Raw genomic sequence first — 17,378 nt, 5'->3', positions numbered from 1 at the left:
TATCTCTAGGTCACAGTTTTTTTTTTTTTTATTTATTTGACAGAGAGAGAGAGAGAGAGATCACAAGCAGGCAGAGAGGCAGGCAGAGAGAAAGGGGGAAGCAGGCTCACTGCTGAGCAGAGAGCCTGATGCGGGGCTCGATCCCAGGACCCTGAGATCATGACCTGAGCCGAAGGCAGAGGCTTCACCCACTGAGCCACCCAGGCGCCCCTAGGTCACAGTTTTTCATCGTGGCCCTGGCTGAGCCGCCCCTGATTTCCACTTTAGAGGAATGAACGCAAGCCTCCTCAGCTGGACAGCAGATCCCATCGGAAGCAGCTGTCCTGTGTCTATCTACCTTGATTTTGAACTTCTCTGGTTCAAACTGAATGTAGAGAATAAAGCTTAGGTATATCTTTTTTTTTTTTTTTTTTTTTTTAAGATTTTATTTATTTGACAGAGATCACAAGTAGGCGGAAAGGCAGGCAGTGAGAGAGGAAGAGGTGAGCTCCTTGCCAAGCAGAGAGCCTGATGCGGGGCTCAATCCCAGGACCCTGAGATCATGACCTGAGCTGAAGGCAGAGGCTTAACCCACTGAGCCACCCAGGCGCCCCAAAGCTTAGGTATATCTTGACCTTTCGATTTCTATGCCCGATTGTTCTGCCTTCCTTGACTCAAACTCTGAGGGACTCACAGATCTCATCTCTCACTATCTTAGCCTTAAATGATCTTTTTGTGGAAGAGGTCCCCCCCAGCCCCCAACTCGGTCTGGCCTGCTTTTTTAATAGGAGCTCAGGTAGTCTCCCATTATTATTTAACAATCCTTGTCTTTGCTTTGATCTCAACTGCTTTGTCAGCTTCTTTCTGGTTTTTCTATGGACTGAAAGTCTCCCACACAAATGTTCTATAAACATGTGTTGCTTGGGACGCCTGGGTGGCTCAGTTGGTTGAGCGGCTGCCTTCGGCTCAGGTCATGATCCCAGCCTCCTGGGATCGAGTCCCACATCGGGCTCCTTGCTTGGCAGGGAGCCTGCTTCTCCCTCTGCCTCTGCCTGCCATTCTGTCTGCCTGTGCTCGCTCTCTCTCCCTCTCTCTCTCTGACAAATAAAATCTTTAAAAAAACCCCCCAAAACATGTGTTGCTCAATTAGCACCAAAGCTAGATCAGTGAATGAATTCTTTGCTGTCTGGGGGCTCAGCATATCGGATGGGGAGTTAGGTGCGTTTGTCCATACTTACTTTTTTTTTTTAAAGATTTTGTTTATTATTTATTTGACAGACAGAGATCACAAGTAGGCAGAGAGGCAGGCAGGGAGAGAGGGGGAAGCAGGCTCCCTGCCGAGCAGAGAGCCCGATGTGGGGCTCGATCCCAGGACCCTGGGATCATGACCCAAGCCGAAAGCAGAGGCTTTAACCCACTGAGCCACTCAGGTACCCCTGTCCATAGTTACTTTTAACCTGTAACAATAGTAAGTGAGTATGGTTCCACTTAACAAGTGTTTGTATCACAATTTTTGGCTACATGGAACACCATTCTGCAAAGTAACACATCCTCCAGAGCTTTCTCTTTCTTGCTCAACACACTCAGAGTCAGTATCACATTCTATGCAGAAAACCTAAGTCTATAATAAGTTGCCTTTCAAACCTTGCCGAATGAAACTCTCAGCCAAACCAAAATATTTGTCACCTCACCATTTAAGAGAACCACAAAAACCCCTCATCAATCTGAACTGAACTTAAGAATTAAATCCACTGACACAGAAAAACCTCTTGGACTTTAAGCACTCAGAAAGGCCCTTGGACTTGGAGAACATAATTGAGAACTAGATCTTCATATTAGTTTCTCTGGCACAGAACCTCATGAGGGTTGGGGACTTCAGGCAAGCCCCATGCAAACATCTCAACAGACAAGTGGGGGCCTTGAGGCATGGTCCTCTCCACCTGATGCACCTGCCGTAAATGGGACGGATCAGCATGCTGGCCCCTGCAGTCCATCAATTTCTGCCTCTGTCACTTACCAGCTGTTCACATTTTATTTCCTACTCCAAGATTTCAGTTTTCCCAGCTGCAGAAGGGGGAATGCCTATTTCTTGGAACATATGATTGGCACACTGTAGGTTCTCAATAAATGTCAGGAGCTATTTTTATCCTCATTAGCATGTACTGGTTCTGTATCAGCCAATATTTTTTCCAGACTGAGACTTGGGGACTGAGGACTATAGAACTTGTGGGCTATTTCAGTGACATAAAGAATGTTTACAAGGTCATACCTAGCAATCTGTTCTCCGTATACATGGCTCATTGGGATGCTAGGGTAGCAACCTCGTAAAGCCCGAAAATGACAGCCCCAGAAGATGGAGGGGGAACGAAAGAAGACAATTCTCTCATCAGCCCACCACTAATTACTGTGTATGACCCAAGAGGGTAGGTTCCAGACAATGGACGGGCCATCACAGTACTTTGCGGCTTATTCCCTGTCTATGTATATCCAAGTTTTAATATCCACTCCATGACTTCTTTTCATTCATTCATTCAGCAGCAACAATTCACAGTGTTGATGATGACTGTTGACAGGAAGCTTCCTATGTTCCAGGCTCTGCGCTTTACATGTTTAATTCCATTTAGTCCTTACACTAATCTTCTCCCATAGCAATGATGCTCACAGATATGAAATACGAAAGCACAGAGAGGTTTTGTAACCCGTCTGAGGACAGCACAGCTCAACTGGGGTAGAGCTGCATTTTGCACGTAAAATCCACTGGACTTCAAAGCCCTTGTTCTTAACCATGATGTGATTCTGCCCTGCCTCATGCTCAAGACCTTATTGGTCTAGCTCTGAACAGGTAACCAGGGTAGAGTTACATAGAATCATGGAATCACAAAGCCAGAAGGCTCTTGCCCCCTGGTTATCACTGGATATTTTAAAATTGTGTATTAATTAGATGACAGCGGGTAAAGGGGTGAATGGTGACTGCTCCTATCCTATCCTTTTCATATAGCCAAAGTCCTCAACAGAATCAACTCATTTCAAACACTGTAGAAATACAGTTTCTACAGTAAGGGCTCATGAGCTCAAGTTTTACATCATCATCAGCAAGCATAGGTTGGGGACCTCAGGACTTTATATGACTCAAGACTCTCATACCACAATAAGCCTGGACCCCCAGGCCATCTCTCACCCCTGGATTCTAATCCCTGTGGCCTGTCAGCAGCAAGACAACCTTTCTTCTCGATGCCCCTCTCCACCAGTTTATATGCACTGGTTTTTAATGTATTTCGTGTCCCCTAAGATACAAGCTCTATGAGGGGAGGGGTTTTTATTTTGCCCTGCTGTAGTCTCTGAAACACAAGACATGTTCACTAAATATGTTAGCTGAATGAATACTAACAAGTTATTTTTAATTTCTACAGGAAGATAATACTTATTAACTCACTAGGTCCTGAAAGGAAAAAGCAATGCTCTATTCACTTCGACTTTGTTCCAATTCCTTGAAAAGTATGAATAAATAAATACCTTCCCTAGGAAGTTATCTGTAATTCAAGGTTTTCAGTAATTCAGCCTGAATAATCATTTATCAGCTATTTGAGTATCTTTTACATGCATGCACACATACGCACAGAGACTTAGTACATCACCTAGAACATACAAAGTATTTTTTTTTTGGCGGGGGTGGACACATGCCAGGCCCTGTATACCAAGGACACCCGGAGAAAGATCAAATCCTACTCTCATGGAGCTCACAGGCTAGAGGAAAGGACAAATGTTAACTGATCACATTTAGTTACAGACATGATTAAGTGAGATTTTTAATGGCATTATTGGAGGGAAAGAAAGGTGCTGGGGACCCAGCTAGGGGAATACAGATGGAACATCACTGTGTGTTCCATGTCATTTACTAAACACGTGGTACAAAAGGATTGGGTGCCTGGGCATTTCTCTTGGAGACCCTTGGCTTAGCATTGACAATCCTGCTGACCTACATGGTTTTCAACTAGCTTCTAGAACATAAAGCCATCGGGAGGAGAAAAGAAGAGACCTTGGACATAGCAAAGACAAGTTTTATTTCCTTTGTGAGGAAGGACTCTGGATGAGAATCCTAAGAGCCCAGACTGAAGCAGTGGGGATGTGTCAGATTTGCCAACAGGGAGCTTGTGTCTCAGAGACCCCAATGACAACACTAACAGCAGTAATGGTATCTATGCTTTCTTGGTCCTCAGGCTTTGTATACATGATCCCACTTACACTCACACTTATAAGGAAGGTACTTTCACTGCCCTTACTTAGAGATGAGATGGGCCAAGCGAGGCCAGGTAGCTTGCTCAGGATCATATGGTTAGTGAGAAGTAGACAGAGGCAAAGGACCCTCTGTCTACCTCCTTGTCACACTGTCTCCACAATCAGCCCTTCCCTTGCTCCGTCAATATCATTTCCCTGTTCAAACAACTGAATCAAAGTGGGCTCCCTACTTTTCTAGATGTACCTATGAGTGCCCACTTCTGTTTATCTACTCCTTACCTTCCCATGAGCCCATATGGGAAATTGGAAAGATGATCAGCCTGGGAGTCATGGATGCTATGTTGGAATCCAGGCTGGACACAAATTAGTAGCCCCTAATAATACCTACTACCTGTTGAACAATTACACTGTGTGCTTTGTATTCATTATCTCACTCAATATTCATAGGTATTATTTCCGGTTTGGACAAATCAGTCTAGTCAGTCAACGCAGGCATGGGTTCTATTGCTCATAGGAGGCAGAGCAAGGATTTTAACTTGGTTTCTTGCCAGTTTATGTTTTTAACCTCTGATCTGCCTCTCATTTCAAAGGCTGGACCACCACTGGCTCTCTGGACCCATTTTCTTGTCTGTCATAAGAAGGAGGTAGGATTGTCTACCAAGTGACTCCCACCTCTCAGATCACAAGATTGGTGAATTTCAGAGGTCTTGTCTTTTAATTTTCTTCTACCAATGCCCCTGTACTCTAGGCTAGTCTTCCCAAGGTGACTTCAGCAGGGCACTCAGGAATACATCAGGGATACTGGAATGTGAGGTCAAAAGAGCTTGGGGAACTCCTATTCAGTTTTGGGGTTTGACAATGTAATCAGCCTATTAGAGATGCTGAGAAGTCCTGCAAACAGAAAAATATTTATTCTTTAGGAATCCAGGTTTTTCAACTTAGGCACTACCAAATTTTGGGATGGATCATTCTTTGTTATTGGGGCACTATAGGATCTTTAGCAACATCTCTGGCTTCTGCCCACTAAATCCCTAAGCCCCAGTCCAAAATGGGACATTTGGAACAGTCCAAAATGGCTTCAGAAATTGCCAACTGTGTCCTGGGAGGGTATGACTTGCCCTTGGTTGAGAACCAACAGCTTTTGTCCTGCCTTCAGATCTTATCAGATCACACCATCTCCCTCCCCACTATTAAACTGTATTATATATTTTTTTCCACACATTACTTGAAGCCTATCATTTCTCTAGTACAAAGTTCCTCAGAATACCTGGGGTTACGATGCTATAGGCAAAAGCAACCAACACTTCTTTTAAGTCTTATAGGGTATATTAGGTGTCCTGCACAGAAAGAGTTTTGTGTTATAATCTGTGCATCTAGGAACATGTCTGCATGTAACTAAGCATATTCTCCTTCATGGAGTCTGGCAGAGCACTGTTCACCTGAGAGAACTCAGACCACAGGGTAACTGAAGATGGGATTGCAATCTTGGGAAAGAGGTGAAGCGATGAGACTGAGGAAGAGTTTAGAAGAAAACTGTTGAGGGAGGAGCAAGATGGTGGAGGAGTAGGAGATCTAAATTTCATCTTGTCCCAGGAGTTCAGCTAGATAGTTCTCAAACCACACTGAACACCTACAAACTCAACCAGAGATAGAAAAGAAGAAGAGCAGCAATTCTATGAACAGAAAAGCTACCTCTTTCTGGAAGGTAGGACATGTGGAGAAGTGAATCTGACCTGATACATGGGAAGATGGATCATGGGGGGAGGGGCCACCTCCCGGCAAGCAGTGGAGCTCAAAATTGGAACTGTTAGAAGTCTGTTCCACTGAGGGGTTGCTCCAAAGGATAAGCGGGGGTGGAACCCTCGTGGGGACAGTGTGGTCTCAGGACCCTTGGGGTCACACACAGACCAGGGGTGTCTGAGTGTGGCAGAGCTCCCAGGTATCAGAGTGGGGAAGCCAGCATTCATTTATATAAAAACAGTAGTTTCCCATGAAACTAGGAGCTGGTTCTTTGAAAGAATTAATAAAATTGATGACCCCTAGTCAGACTTATCAAAAAGAAAAGAGAAAGGATTCAAATTAACAAAATCGTGAAGGAAAGAGGAGCGATCACAACCAACACTGAACAAATACAGACAATTACAAGAACATATTAGGAGCAACTATACGCCAGCAAATTTCACAATCTGGAAGAAATGGATGCATTGCTAGAGATGTATAAGCTACCAAAACTGAACCAGGAAGAACTAGAAAACCTAAATAGATCCAGAGCCAGTAAGGAGATTGAAACAGTCATCAAAAATCTCCCAACAAACAAGAGCCCAGGGCAGATGGCTTCCCAGGGGAATTGTACCAAACATTTAAAGAAAACTTAATACCTATTCTCCTGAAACTGTTCCAAAAAATAGAAATGGAAGGAAAACTTCCAAACTCATTTTATGAGGCCAACATTACCTTGATCCCAAAACAAAAGACCCCATCAAAAAAGAGAATTATAGACCAATATCCTCGATGAACACAGAAAATTCTCACCAAAATACTGGCCAATAGGATCCAACAGTACATTAAGAGGATTATTCACCATGACCAGGTGGGATTTATTCCTGGGCTGCAAGGTTGGTTCAACATCCACAAATCAATCAATGTGATACAATACATTAGTAAAAGAAAGAACAAGTACCATATGATCCTTTCAATAGATGCTGAAAAAGCATTTGACAAAGTACAGCATCCTTTCTTGATCAAAACTCTTCAAAGTGTAGGGATGGAGGGTACATACCTCAATATCATCAAAGCCATCTATGAAAAACCCACCGTGAATATCATTCTCAATGGGGGGAAAGCTGAGAGCTTTTCTGCTAAGGTCAGGAACACAGCAGGGATGTCCACTATTACCACTGCTATTCAACATAGTACTAGAAGTCCTAGCCTCAGCATTCAGACAACAAAAAGAGATAAAAGTCATCTGAATTGGCAAAGAAGAAGTCAAACTCTCACTCTTTGCAGATGATGTAATACTTTATGTGGAAAACCCAAAAGACTCCACTCCAAAACTGCTAGAACTCATACAGGAATTCAGTAAAGTGTCAGGATATAAAATCAATGCACAGAAATCAGTTGCATTTCTATACACCAACAACAAGACAGAAGAAAGAGAAATTAAGGAGTCAATCCCATTCACAACTGCACCCAAAGCTGTAAGATGCCTATGAATAAACCTAACCAAAGAGGCAAGCTGCACTCAGAAAACTATAAAGCACTAATGAAAGAAATTGAGGAAGACACAAAGAAATGGAAAAAATGTTCCATGCTCATGGATTGGAAGAACAAATATTGTGAAAATGTCTATGCTACCCAAAGCAATCTACATATTTAATGCAATCCCTATCAAAATACCATCAATTTTTTTTCAAAGAAATGGAACAAGTAATCCTTAAATTTATATGGAACCAGAAAAGACTCTGAATAGCCAGAGGACTGTTGAAAAAACAAAGTCAAAGTTGGTGGCATCACAATTCCAGACTTCAAGCTCTGTTACAAAGCTATCATCATCAAGACAGTATGATACTGGCACAAAAGGACACATTCATCAATGGAACAGAATAGAGAGCCCAGAAATGACCCTCAACTCTATGGTCAACAAATCTTCAACAAAGCAGGAAAGAATGTCTAATGGAAGACAGTCTCTTCAACAAATGGTGTTGGGAAAATTGGACAGCCACATGCAGAAGAATGAAACTGGACCATTTCCTTACACCACACACAAAAACAGACTCAAAATGGATGAAAGACCTCAATGTGAGACAGGAACCCATCAAAATCCTTGAGGAGAACACAGGCAGCAACCTCTTTGACCTCAGCCACAGCAACTTCTTTGTAGAAACATCGCCAAAGACAAGGGAAGCAAGGGCCAAAATGAACTATTGGGACTTCATCAAGATCAAAAGCTTTTGCATAGCAAAGGACACACAGTCAACAAAACCAAAAGACAACCAAAAGATTGGGAAAAGATATTTGCAAATGACATACCAGATAAAGGGTTAGTATCCAAAATCTATAAACAACTTATCAAACTCAACACCCAAAGAACAAAGACTCTAATCAAGAAGTGGGCAGAAGACATGGAGATACATGTCTGCAAAGAAGACACCCAAATGGCCAAGAGACACATGAAAGAGTTGTCAATATCACCTGGCATCAGGGAAATACAAATCAAAGCCACAGTCAGATACCAGCTCACACCAATCAGAATGGCCAAAAATAACCAGTCAAGACATGACAGGTGTTAGCGAGGATGTGGAGAAAGGGGAACCCTCCTACATTGTTGGTGGGAATGCAAGCTGGTGCAGACACTCTGGGAAACAGTATGGAGGTTCTTCAAAGTTGAAAATAGAGCTACCCTACAACCCAGCAATTGCACTACTGGGTATTAACCCTAAAGATACAAATGTAGTGATCTGAAGGGGCATGTGCACCTGAATGTTTATAGTAGCAATGTCCACAATAGCTAAACTATGGAAAGCACCTAGATGTCCATCAACAGATGAATGGATAAAGAAGATGTGGTATATACACAATGGAATACTATGCAGCCATCAAAACCCCCCGAAATCTTGCCATTTGCAACAATATGGATGGAACTAGAGGGTATTATGCTGAGTGAAATAAGTCAGTCAGAGAAAGACAATTATACGATCTCTCTGCTATGAGGAATTTGAGAGGGAGGACAGGGATTCATGGGGGGAAGGGAGGGAAAAATGAAACAAGATGGAACTGGCAGGGAGACAAACTGTAAGAGACTCTTAATCTCAGGAAACAAACTGAGGGTTGCTGGAGGGGTAGGGGAGGGAGAAGGTGGCTGGGCGATGGACGTTGGGGAAGGTATGTGCTATGGTGAGTGCTGTGAATTGTGTAAGACTGATGATTCACAGACGCATACTCCTGAAGCAAGTAATATGTTATATGTTAATAGAAAAATAATTTAAAAAAGAAGAAAACTGTTGATTCAGGAGAAACCAAAAGCTAAAACCTCCTGCATTACAACAGGGACAGAAGGTGAGGGGAAGCATGCAGGGTGCCCGTGTGGGCTCTGGGGCCAGGAGAAGAGAGGCTGGAGGGAACCCAGAGTCTGTACAGGGTGCTCCTGTGTGTGGCTCCTTTCACGGGACCTCATGCTGGATGCTGTCCTGGAACTCCTGTCCACGGTGCCGTGGCTAAGAGGACAGGTGGTCCCAGGCTCAGCTGGCCCAGGCTGAACTCCAGCTCTGTTGCTTCTAAGTTACAAAGCCTTGGACAAGTGGCTTGCCTCCTTCCTAGCTTCGTTTTCCTTAGCTGCCAAATGGAGCTAAGAGGAGTACCCACTTTGGAGGGGAGATGAGATAGATCTTTTGGGTTGAGCATGTGGCCTCATGCCTGGACCCACAACAACAGGGAAGAAGGTGCTGCTTCAGGCAAGCGTGGTGTGAGAGGAGCCCAAAAGCCTCCGGTGTTCTCCCACTGGGGTCATATCCGAAGAGCTACTAGTTGTGAAATGGATTTCTCTGTCTTCTAACTACGCTGGCACACAGACATGTAACAGCTTGTCCTGGACTATCCCTCGGAACGCACCTTCCCCGGGACAAGTGGTGGTGGCTGGCTGGCACGCGTTGACACCGCTGCCCTGGCATGGGTAACTCAGGCAGAGGAGGGGGAGCATAAAGGAAAGAAGGCAGGCAGATGTGAAGTTGGGTTCATGATGACAGAGGCACAGACTCAGAATCACACCTGGGGTTTTAAAGTGCTCACTTGCGTTGACACATCTTCTGCAGAGAAGGACAGCTGGCACGCTCTTCTCTGTGGAGATGTAACTGACTACCTCCCTGTGGTGGCGACACAACTAGAGAGGCGGGCGGATGGCGATTTTCCTTCAGAGAGATGCAGGCAACAGTCTTGTGCCTGGAGAGAAAAGGCCCGACGACCGAGATGCAGCCAGTAACCTGTCCTATCCAGAAGCCATATCCAGTCATTCTGCCCAATGAGAGAAATGGCCAGTGATTTTCCCAGGGAGGGTAAGAACTCCCACGGACTGATCATGCTCGCCTTCCTCCAGCTGAGGACAGTGAAAGAAGTTTCAGAATGAATTAGTAATGAATATACTACTACGGGCCTCAAGACACCATCCCCAGACACGGGCTGCAGAATGGCAGAGGTCTGAGGTCACACTGAGTCTGAGATCAGATTAAGACTCAGGATTCTGTGTTGAAAAGGAGTGATGCCCAGCCTTAGCGATTTGCTCTTCATACAGCCCTTCATTAATTCTACAAATACGTGTTCAGCAGTGAGCACCGCGGGAGTCCAACGTATAGCATCATGGAGAGTAAGCGATACATCTAGAAAGGATTATGCTGGTCCCTGACTTTTCTATAACTTTGCAGAACAGGTCAGCATATAGGATATACTTCACAAACAGATCTTCTAATAAACAATCATTCAAAGTTAAGAAATAGTGAGTCAACCCCCCACACCTTTTTTTCAGACAAAAGAAATGGACTACAACTCAGAGGGAGGAGACATAAGGAATATGTCTTATATGTCTTAGGAGACATATCAGGCGGGTGGGGTCCGATCTGGCTGATGGGATTGGGGAAGGCTTGGTTACAGGCTGAAGCTTGAGGGATCAATAAGCACTAGACAGATCAGAGGTCAGCAAACCTTCCATGTAAAGAGCCATGTAGCAAGAATTTTAGGCTTTAAGGGCCATTCGGTCTCTGTTGCAGCTATCATAGTGTGAAAGCAGCGCAGACGACCTGTAAACAGATGGCCATATATTCCTATCAAGTGCTCCTCGTGGACACCAAATTTCAGTTTCACATAATTTTTACAGGTCATGAGACAGTATGGTTCCTCTTCGTTCAACCATTTCAAAATGCCAAACCCTCATTCTTCACTAGAGTTGTGCAAAAACAGCTGGTGGGTCAGATTTGGCCTGGAGACCCTAGATTGCTGACCCTCGATGTTGATGGTCAGGGGATGATCGGGGTGCCTATGCTAGACAGGGCAGTCAGCAGGAATCCGCCCATTTCGGGGGGACAGTGGGATCAGAGGATAGCTGTTGGCGCAGAGACATCCCATGGAAAGCATGGAGGATGAGACTGTGGCTTAGTGACTGCAAATGTGCTTTCCTCCAGTGCATGTGTGAGGTGGGTACTGGCAGATACACTTGGGCTAGAATCTGTGGCCCGCCACTTACAGGCCGGATGATTTTTTTCAAGTTTCCATAGCTTTCTGAGATTCAGATTCCTTATCTTTAAAATGCAGATATCATTTTAAGAAGCAGAGGTAGAAAAGCAGATAGGATGCCTACTGAAGTGGCTGGCCACGGTCAGCATCAACAAACACCAGCGTCACACAGTCTTCAACCCACATGCGCTCAAGGCACGTGGACAGGCATGGGGTGTCACGAAGTGAGCAAGAGAGGTGAGATCCTGTGTGCTTTGGTTCTGTCTTCAACAAAGAGAGGACCCATGGTTGAAATCTTTTTTTTTTTTTTATTTTAAGATTTTATTTATTTTGTTGGCAGAGAGAGAGAGAGACAGGGAATATGAGCAGGAAGAGTGGGAGAGGGAGAAGCAGGCTTTCCACCAAGCAGGGAACCGGATGCGGGGCTTGATTCCAGGACCCTGGGATCATAACCTGAGCCAAAGGCAGACAGACGCTTAACCAACTAAGCCACCCAGGCGCCCCCGCCCTTTCTTTTTTAAAGAAAGAAAAGTTGCTTGTTTCTTTTGTGGTTGGTAGAAAAGTCTCCCCAAGCGAAAGATGTCCACGCCTTCATTCCTGGAACCTGTGATTATCTTAGAGGGCCAAAGGGAATTAAGGTTGTGAACTACCTGACCTTAAAATGGGGAGATTATGCTAGGTTATCCGGATGTGCCTTAAGGAGCGGCAAGGGGCCCTATAAGGGAAGGAAGAGGCAGAGTGACCCAGTGGAACAAAGTTTCCACAGCCACCTCTGGCTTTGAAGCTAGAGTAAAGGGGCTGGGAGCCAAGGAATGTGGGCTGCTTCTAGAATCTGAAAGCGGCAACGAAACGGCTTCTCTCACAGAGCCTCCAGAAAAGAACAGAACCCTGCAGGCACCTTGATTTTAGCCCAGTGTCATACATCCTAGATTTCTGACCTTCAGAATTGTAAGATAATTTTGTATCGTTTGAGATCATGACAGTTACTATGTTTGTGGTAATTTGTTACAGTAGCAAGAGGAAATTAATACCCCTCTTTCCCCGAATTACCATCAAAGGAAGGGGACAGAGTGTGTGCTCTTTTGCCCAACCAGACTCTTAGAATCTGCTCTGATGTCCCTGGGCCTCGAGGCAGCTCTGTTTCCCCATGGGCCCCTCTTAGCAGTGCTGCTTCCTGAGCTGGCCCAGAAAGTAAGCCAGCATGAGCTGTGACTGGTCTGCTGCTTTTAGGGGAGCTGATGAACCAGCACAGCCGGGCACCCTCTCCTCCCTGCATTCCTTCCCCCGCCCTGCTGCTGCACCCAGAGGCTGACACAGTTCAGAGGAACCAAGACAGAGCAGTTGCAAAGAGAGCAAGCCATGGGGCCCAGACCCCAGGAGGGTGGAGCAGAACACGAGGCTACCTGTGATCCCAATGAGTGCTGGGTTCTTCCCAAAGCAATGCCATTCCCTGCAAAGATGCCTACCCTGCCTCTTCTCCCTGACTCCCTACTGCCAACAGCCGACAGTGCCGCCTCATCAGCCCACCATCCAGGGCCCTCCAGATCAGGCCGGAGATCAGGGCCCCTTCTGATACTGCCCTGTGACCTTCCCAGCCCACTCATCATTCGCACAGGGGTCAGAGAGCTCCCACTGCAGGTGGGAGGGGCATGGTGCCAGGGGCATGGTGAGACAGACGAGGCAGGCATGGACTTACAACAGAGAGTGGCGGGGACTACGGCAAACTACTGTGTCTACAACTGATATGGGGGGGGGGTCAGTTTCCACACTGCTCCAGTGGATCGCTGCCATGCAGGAATGTGGGTCCAGCAGAGCCAGCCTGTCTCATTTGTAAAATCCATGTCTTTCTGAGAAATCCAGATGTTTCATTGTTAGCAACCAATTAAAACATTCTAGCGTGTGGGCAAATGCAATTCATGCGTCAGCCGCACGGGCTGTTGTCTGCGACGTGTGGTTCACATGCAATAATACCGAGGACCTGTGTTTACGGGGCATGTGCTCCTTGAGTGATAACGGCATGCCAGTGTTAATCTAACTCCAGTCTAATCCCCTGGGGTTAGACACTGATCATGAAGGAGACTCAGTTGGACTCTGTGCTCTACAGAGAGGGGAAGTGGGAACCTGTGTTCTGCGGAGGGCGTACTTGGCAATCTAAAGGCTGAATTTGGGTCAACATCCCCAGATAAGTGTATTAACTGGGGCCTGTCTGTCCTTCCTTTGGGAGGAATAATCACTTATTAGCCAAGCAGGGCTGCTGCCTTTCTGAGAACTGTCATTCTGGAAGGATGTTGATTGGAGATTTAGGAGCACATGGTCTCCAGCCTACAGCGGGGGGGAGGGAGGCAGCACCCATTCTCAGGACACGATGCCTTGGCAGTGGGAGCCTCATGAAGAAATCTTCTAACAGTGAGACCTGGCTTCACTAATGCTCTGATTTGGTCTTTTTCTCCAGTACACCCTCTCTCTGTCAGGTGGGTGAGTAGCAAAGGGAAGGTCCTCATGCCTCCCGCTGTGTGCGTTCCTATAGCCACTGGGCTGCTGGAACATGACAACAGTGTCCTCAGGTCTCTGGGCTCACTCCGGACATGACAGGCTAGAGCCTTCTCGTCTCCCTGATTTCTGTCTCTGTCTCTCTCTCTCAAAATTTGTTCCCAGCAGGAAGCTTTGGGCAGCTGTTCCAAGAGAAGCTTGAGTTCCCTGGGGAACCTCGGCCCAAGTGGAAGGGACTGTGAGTGTGTGGTCGTTATTAGGGGTGATTGCTGGGAAGCCGGTTGTCATGGCATCACAGAGACCAGACCTGCACTCCCAAGATGTCACCATTTCCCAGGCCAGATACATAATCACTGCAATGAGAGGCAGAAACACGGAAAGGAGAGAGGGGTGGCTCCCTGCTGATGGTAATCTTGCAGAATGAAGTCAGGGGTTCAAGGCTGAGTTGGGGGGGGGGGTCCATCTGGACATGGGCCAGGTGTGGGGAGGAGAGGGACATGGTATCAGCTGGTTATCGCTTCATTGTGTTCTCATGGCCCTGCGGCAATGCCTGTGTTCCTGGCACTGCTCTCTATGGGAAAACATTGTTCCTAACCTACAGACAGTCAGGCTCGTGTCTTGAATGTTCCTGGAGCTCCCGTGCGTGGTATGGTATTAGCTACCATGTTGGAGTGGACGGAGAAAAAGCCTCGCACCTGCCAGGCACTGTGCTAAGCGCTTTATGCATGTGAAACTCTCAACATTTCTGTTTTACAGATGAAGAAATGAGGCTCCAAGAGTCACCTGCTCCTAGGATGGGCCAGGAGGGGGCAGAGCGGGAGTGTGAACCCAGCTGCAGCTCTCGGGGCCACTACTGTGCCCCATTCTACATCATTTGTCCTCTAGTCCCATGACCAGGAAGGGTGAGCCCTTCACCCCAGAAATGGCAGGCGCCAAAAGGCAGGGTTCCAGTACAAGCAATGAGTGGCTGAAATATTAAACGTCTGATCTGGGCGTCATTAGCTCTGTGCTCTCACCAATCACGGGATTAACCAGGACGGAGCTATCTCTTTACAGTAACACAGAGCTGCAGGGGCAAAGTGGAGGGCAGTCACCAGACTGACTGAGCCCCTTATTACCAGCTGGCTATGCCCTCTCTTGTTCCTCACTGGCTCTACACACACCATCCCCAGATGGGCTCCCCTTCCCCTCCAAAGAGCCTCCAGGACCTCGGAGAGAGAACGCATTTGGCCATCCCTGCAGAAAATATAGGCTGTGTCCCTCAGCAAGCACTGTGGCTTAATGACTTGTTCAAGGAGAGGACAGGAGGAACAGTCTGCATCCCGTTCTCATAGGGAACCTGGCTGAAGACGACGCTCACACACTTCTCTGTGGCGTGCTCCCGGTGCCTGCTCAGCGGGGGCTCAGGAAACACCAGAGCCGTGGTCGGTTGATGTCTGGAAAGCCAGACTCCACCAGAGGAATGCCTGAGCCCTCCTCTGCTCTCCCAGGACCGGGCTTACCCAGCCTGGTGAGGCCATGACGGGCAGTATCTCCGGGCATTCTTTCTCAACAGCGTCAGCCACGGGCTTTAGGCCTGGGTCTGAATCTGGTTTCTGCCTATGACTAGATCTTTGACTTTGCCGAAGTTACTTGCTTTCTTGAGCTCTCATTTTCTCATCTCTAACTCTGAGTTCATGTATTGTCGGGGAAAGAATAAAATATTAATAAATACTGAGTGCTTTCCGTGGGCCAGGCTTTATCTCACTGAATCCTCCTAACAATCTAATAACGCAGACTCCAGTCTTGTCCCCGTGGCGTAGAGGGAGACACTGAGGCTTACAGAGCTTACGTGCAAGAAGTTAGGCCCACACCAGGTTTGTCTGACCCTAGAACCAGTGCTGTTGACCACGGAGTGTGCATCCTCTTTCTAGCCTCATTAAAACCTGGTTTCCAAACCACAAGTCTCACTGATACCTCTAACTGGCCTTTAGGATTTACCTTCATAAACCTCAACAGAGCTAGGAACTCCCTATCAGAAAGCTATCAGGTGGCCGCTCTGTTCCAGTGCTTCCTCTCGCACTCCCTGTCCCTTCTTCTCCCTCCCACTGCCCCCACTGATCTCCTTCTGGACACCGGATTCAGAACCAGTGCCTTCCCATCCTGAACTTCGAGAGCGGAGCTCTCACGTTCTCATCAGGACACAAAAGTCAGAACATCATAAAACATTACAATATGACTCTTAAAGGAGGTTATCTAGACCTCAGTATTAAGTAATATATGATTTTGTATTTTAGACACGTACACAGATCACAAATATTTCAGGAAGACTTCTAGGAGGAAAGCTTACAACTGAGAAAATTCCGAGGGTCGGCTCATTTGCTTTTCCTAGGCAGCGGGACAAGAGAACACCCTACATCTTCATTTTCATCCTTGGCTTCAGAACCACAGCCCTAGTGTATTGTCAGATGCATGCTTCATTTGATCTGATGTTTGTTCTTCTATGAACAAGTCTCCAATCATTCATTCGTGAGTTAGCATGCGGGATATACTGGGTGCTGTTCAGGGGTGCTGGAATGCTTCTGCTCCTTCCTGACCTCCCTGGGTGTGAGCAGCCGTGTGCTGTGTTAACACACATCTGTATTTCTGTGGCTTTACACTGGCACAAACACAGAAGAATCCCAGCAAACAGGGACTGAAAAAATGCTGTGATATGGAACTTTGAGGAATACCCAGGATACAGGGAGGCTATCTGGCATCGCAGTTCGTTTTAACCGTGTAACATGATAGTCAGCCTAAGTACTACGTAGTCAGTGGTTTCACTCTCAGACACTGGGAATCTGAAGTTCACATTCAAATTAAAACGAAGTTTATGTTAGAAACATCCATAGCTGGGGCGCCTGGGTAGCTCAGTGGGTTAAAGCCTCTGCCTTCGGCTCTGGTCATGATCCCAGGGTCCTGGGATTGAGCCCCACATCGGGCTCTCTGCTCAGCAGGGAGCCTGCTTCCCCCACCCCCACCCTGCCTGCCCCTCTGCCTACTTGTGATCTCTGTCAAATAAGTAAATAAAATCTTAAAAAAAAAAAAAAAAAGAAACATCCATAGTTTCATATCCTCCTGTGTGATAGAGGTAAGTCCACTAAACCAGGGGCCGCTTCTTCCATGGCTGCTTATCCCTCTGTGTTGAACACAACACCCGACTCCTATTTATTGACTGGTTGGTTCCTTGCTTTGTTTGATCTCACCATCTTTTTCTCCCAAGCTGGGTGACCCTGTCTTCCCTTATGTCAACTCTTCAATGACAGTTTCATGACATTTTGGGGATTTTGAAATGACACCAAAAATTTCAGGATGAACGAGTCGACCCCAGGATTGAAGATGACCACCCATAAGATAAATCCTATTCAAATCTTTATGTTCAGGTTAAAGACGTGAGAGAAGATAGAAGCAAGTATCCTGATAAGCTTGGTGGGGGT

At 46.4% G+C, this 17,378-nt stretch overlaps 1 protein-coding gene across 14 annotated transcripts in view; it reads right to left on the bottom strand.

The window, feature by feature from the left end:
• Positions 1–17,378, bottom strand: part of PPP2R2B (protein phosphatase 2 regulatory subunit Bbeta) — a 453,582-nt gene that overhangs the window by 17,836 nt on the left and 418,368 nt on the right. The window lies entirely within an intron of this gene.

The sequence above is a fragment of the Mustela erminea genome, chromosome 3, assembly GCF_009829155.1.
Source record: "Mustela erminea isolate mMusErm1 chromosome 3, mMusErm1.Pri, whole genome shotgun sequence".
Taxonomy (NCBI): domain Eukaryota; kingdom Metazoa; phylum Chordata; class Mammalia; order Carnivora; family Mustelidae; genus Mustela; species Mustela erminea.
This window is presented reverse-complemented; position numbering and strand designations above follow the sequence as displayed.